At 32.2% G+C, this 5511-nt stretch overlaps 1 long non-coding RNA gene across 1 annotated transcript in view; it reads right to left on the bottom strand.

Moving 5' to 3' along the window:
- Positions 1–1342: 1342 nt before the first annotated feature.
- The window catches only part of LOC128873226 (uncharacterized), a 15305-nt gene continuing 11136 nt past the window's right edge, over positions 1343–5511 (bottom strand). The window contains exons 2-3 of the long non-coding RNA XR_008456357.1: positions 3048–3236; positions 1343–2829 (exon numbers count right to left, since the gene is read on the bottom strand). This is a non-coding gene — a long non-coding RNA (uncharacterized LOC128873226). The remainder of the gene's footprint in view (positions 2830–3047; positions 3237–5511) is intronic.

Here is a 5511-nt window from a genome sequence, read left to right on the forward strand (position 1 = left end):
AATTACTTGTTACCTATTAGGTTTAGGGCTAATAAAGGTAAATACTTGTTTATTTAGAATTTGTTACTCTACCATATTTTTGTACAAAAAATATACCATTCCATTTAAAAAACTGAAGGTCACCTTCATTTCTCAGAAAATAGTACAAATACGAAAGATCTATATACCTGATTACATAGCACACAAAAAACAGTATAAATTTGTTCTCTTTCATTTTGTTGTCATATGTACCATTTACGAGAAGAACGCTGGCTAATAATAACCTGAACACCCTGTATATTTATGATTATATATTATTATTTGTATATTATATTATGTTTATTCATTTAGGCATCTTAACTAAGATATCCTAAGCAAAATAATATGTGCATATTAAAATATGCATTTGCATAAAAAGCTGCAGTGTAATGCTGAGTAAGTAAAAGTACCTACTCGACATTTTATATTATCGGCTGTACGTATCGTCATTTGATAATAACGCTGTATGTATTAAGAGTCGTTTTCGTAGAAGTTAATTAAGATATTGGATTAATCTTAGTTAAATGGTACACAAAGGAAACTCATCTTTAGCGAGGAACACAATTTCTGGTATTGCTTTGGGGAAAAAGAGAGAAGAAAAATAATAAGCAAAATCTGAGCAAAGGAGAGAATTATAAATTTTTGTTTTTAAATAGTTTAATACGTCTGTAGTCCTAATATTATGTTTTTTAACGCTAGAACTACATATTCTAAATTCATTCACAGTACTTTTAAATTGGAGGTGGTTTAGTTTTTCCTTATTTACTCTCTATTCTGTCTATTCTCTAAGTATCCTGTTTTTTAAGCCTAGAACTACATATAGTAAATTTATTTACAGTACTTTTAAATTGGAGGTGGTTTGTTTTTTCCTTATTTACTCTCTATTCTCTCTGTTTTCTAGGTATTATACATTCACTCTCCATACTTTTAAGTTGAAGGTATTAATTTTTCCTTATTTACACAATTGAACATTTTATGTTCTTGAATATGAAAATCCATTGGTTAAATGTTTTGTGTTGATTAATTTACACAATTGAGTGTAAGTTTAACTGAAATTAAATTGTATGTTATTCGATCTCAATAAACGTTTCGCATTAAAATAGTGAAGGTTTAAGTATAACACATTTTTAATATTATCTGCCAACTTAACGCAGAATAACGATTTACTAAATTCTCAGAATTTATATTTACTAAGTCGTGAATTTATTACAGCATTGTCTGCGTTAGTTTAATATAAGAAAAATGTCTAAAGTCTAAATTAAATAATAGGTTTGATGTCTCCAAATGTTTTATTATAAATATGTACATGAATAAACTTTAACCTTCTATGGCATCTACATATAATGAAACATTTATTTGGAAACGTCAAATTTATCATTTAATTTAGGCGAAACTTCTTCAATAGATATAGGAGGTACGAATACTTTTGAAAATGACTGTATAAAATGTAATAGATGTTATAGTCACTCTTAATAAATAAATGAACATAGAACATAGACTGATTGTATGTATATGTAAATATGAAAACTGAACATAAGAATCTGCGTTAAAAATACAAGATTTTTATGTGGCTTTTCATAAAACTGGGATCGTCAATGATTGTTTTTTTTTTTTCATGGTTTACAATTAGGATTTTTATAACATATCAAAATTTCAGCAACTTTCTAAATTGCATTTTGATTTAAACTGAAAAAATTCGTATGAAAGTCTGTATATTTCATAAGAATCTGTGTTAAAACATCCTTGTACACGAGCGGCAAAGGAAGGACCGATCGACTACAAAGAGACCATTTTTATTGCCGAATTCTATCGCCACTTGTCTCTGCTCTATTGTGACCGACGCATGAAATACAATGGCCTCTGGCTCTGGAAAGGTCATAATGCAGTCGAAGGCAACAGACGGAGGACGAAAACTGTATGTACACCAATGGGATTCTCCGATATTCTCAAGAATTATTCACCAGCAGACAGTAACGTCTGGACAAAAGAAAAGAAAAAAAATCTCTGGGAGCCACCCATCGAAAACCTTTTTTGTAGTTGTGCTTTACCTGAGAAGGGTCTCAAAAACGAGTCTAGGATCTGTCTATTCTGTCGAGTATAATATAATAGTATAGTATAAGGCACGAATTTTGGTATCCTTTCTTCGACGTCAAAATGGGACGAATTAATAATATACCGGGTGATTCACGAGAAAGAGAATACCTAATTATCTCAGTTCGACTTAAAAATAGAAGAAAATGTTAGAGGAAAAAGTTGTACTGTTTAAGGGGGTAAATATGAGAATATAAAAAAAATTTCTGAATTTTGTAATTTTCAAGGTTTTTTGAAGGACATCGGTAATTTTTGGATTACATCCAAAATGAGACACGAGAAATTATTATTTAAACATCAGTATTTGTATTTGCTATTGGACTATCATTATCGAAACATTTTTATTTGAATATCACTATTTCAATGATACCATTGGAATATCATTATCCAAACATTATTATTTTGAATATCACTATTTGAATGATACCATTGGAATATCATTATTGAGACATTATTATTTAAATATCACTATTTGAATGATACCATTGGAATATCATTATTGAGAAATTATTATTTAAACATCAGTATTTGTATATTGCTATTGGACTATCATTATCGAAACATTTTTATTTGAATATCACTATTTCAATGATACCATTGGAATATCATTATCCAAACATTATTATTTTGAATATCACTATTTCAATGATACCATTGGAATATCATTACTCAATTATTACTATTTGAGTATGATAATTTCAGCAACTTGGTTATCACTACCTGAAAATTATTATTTAAATATTATACCTTATTAGTTACAATAGTTATTAATATTACAATATTAGATCTCAATTTGTCTTTAATCTCAATTTTTCTAAAAAAAACATCTCTTAACTCCTTATACAAGACAACCTGCATATTTTCACGCATACAATCGTACATTTTCCACCAGTACAAAGTTTAACAACTCCACGTATATTTTCTGTAACGACACATACCTCAACGAATAAGGATCCATGATTGCTTCCTATACGACCTCGATGCAACAACCACAATGCGCTTAGCCTTTAGCTGCTCCTCCCCTTCTTCTTCTTCCTCTTCCGACACGTTGATCTATTTAACCTTTCTCGAAACGAACCCTCGTCAACTAAGACCGAAACTGTCGCACTTGGTCACCATCTTACAGTCTGTAAAACACGAAACGTAGAAAACCATCATTACTCGGATCGCCCGTGCAGCTTTCTTAGCGTAATTTTCGTCTCGCCCAATGTCACGCCGTTAAAGGAACACGAATTTGCGTTGTACAAGATATGCAATGAAAGAGAATTGAACGTATCCCAGCTTGCATAATTCGCTGTGCGCTGGTCACGAATGTGTGTTTCGAAGGAGACTGTGGAATACCATAGTTAATGACACGGTAATTTCGTAGCTGATACAGGAATCGTAGCCAGAACATTAACTTTCTACGCTGGGTTCGAAAAGTCTGTCTGCGGTACGATTATTTATCTGCTGACACGTGATCGATGGAAAGGTTCGCATTTGCTCTGCGAATGCAACAGGGTGAGAAATTATACGAGAAGGATTCGGTTTATTTGTTTCAAATGAAAGCAAAGAACAGCTGAGATTAAGGTTCGTACAAAATGGGCTTTAGAATTTTCATGGTTATTAGATAAACTAATTTGCTCTTAAATGGTCTCAGATTTTTTATTTCAGATAATGTAGCTCCAGAATATGAAATTAATCAAAATGTATAAAATATTAAGAATAAAATGCGTGTTACACTGTTTGGATGAAAAAATATATTTTCATTTAAATCACAATTCTTTATCCGAATCTATAAAACTTTGAATTTGCAATCCTAATCCCAATTTTTATTATTTTTGTATGAAAAAATTACTTGAACATCATTGAGATATGCTTATCTCTATAGACAAACAAACCTCAAATGCTTCTGTTCAAAAATTCTCAAAAATACAGGGTTGTCCACGCAACTGTTTCAAGTCATAACTCCGTTATTATTGCATTTACGAAAAAATGCAAAAGGAGAAAGATAAATGGTTCGAAGAGCACTACATCTGTAGGCCTTTAAATGTTTTTTAGATGCAGCAGTGCATATGCAATTAACAATTGCATCATATCTTTACGTAGAAATGCATATTTTTTTGTTACACAGATCGATTCTTTTGTTCATTCCTTCTGTTCATTCTACATAAAAAATGATTAGGGTACTGCATAAACACGCAGAAAAGGTGCTACACTACCAAGTGTCTGAATATTAAACTAACGCGAAAATCAGATAATGTTTTGTTTAAATCGTGCTATTTAACAACTACAGTAAGTTATGCAAATAAAACTTATACTATTGTTTACTAAACATATACGTTAATATAATACTTGATTATGTTTTTTGCTTGTTTTGTTACAAACAAAGTTATGACGCGATAATGTAAAAACCTCATAGTGTCCGAATATTAAAGTTACTTACTTGTACGTCCACGATACACTACAGACGATCTGCTGACGAGCTCTTTTCGTTTGATCAATGCTCTCCTACCAACCGCGCATACGACACGTTTTTCTATATCTTTATCATAATAAACAGACTACGGATGTTTATGTAATGCACATTTTCACAGGAACAGAAGAGGAACTTGAAGTCAAATGAAAATATGTCTCATCTCCTAAAAGTGTAACATGTATAATATTGTAGGAGGCTACGAAAAATAAGGCACGCAGAGATTCGAACCCACGACCCTCGGATCCACAGTCGACCGCTTTTCCTACACGACCAATCCTTTGATTCATCTTCTCGTTTGACTCCTTGTTTTTGGATATGGAGGCGCAATACTACAATATTATTGTTGGTATTGTACAGAGTGTCCCAAAAACGTTGTAACATCTTGAAAGGGGTGGTTCGGGAGGTGATTTGAAACAACTTTTTCCTTAGCGAAAATGTTGTCCGAGGCTTCGTTGAGGAGATATTAACAGAAAACCCCGACCAATCAGAGCGCGAGTACACCGGTGGACGGGCCGCGGTAGCGTACGCTACGCGCTCTGATTGGTCGAGGTTTTTTGTTAATATCTCCTTAACGAAGCCTCTCACAACATTTTCACTAAGGAAAAAGTTGTTTCAAATCACCTCCCAAATCACCCCTTTCAAGGTGTTACAACATTTTTGGGTCACCCTGTATACAGGGTGTTCAGGCTATTATCAGCCAGCGTTTTTCTCGAAAATGGTACGTATGACAAAAAAAAATGAAAGAGGAAAAAGTGATACTGTTTTTTATGTGCAATGTAACCAGGTAGATAAATCTTTCGTATTTATACTCTTTTCTGAGAAATGATGGTGACATCCAACTTTTTAAATGAAATGGTATATTTTTTGTACAAAAATATGGTATATCGAATAATGGTATATGGTGTATCGAATTCTAAATAAAAAAGTATTGACCTTTATTAGCC

This window comes from Hylaeus volcanicus, chromosome 3 (assembly GCF_026283585.1).
Source record: "Hylaeus volcanicus isolate JK05 chromosome 3, UHH_iyHylVolc1.0_haploid, whole genome shotgun sequence".
Taxonomy (NCBI): domain Eukaryota; kingdom Metazoa; phylum Arthropoda; class Insecta; order Hymenoptera; family Colletidae; genus Hylaeus; species Hylaeus volcanicus.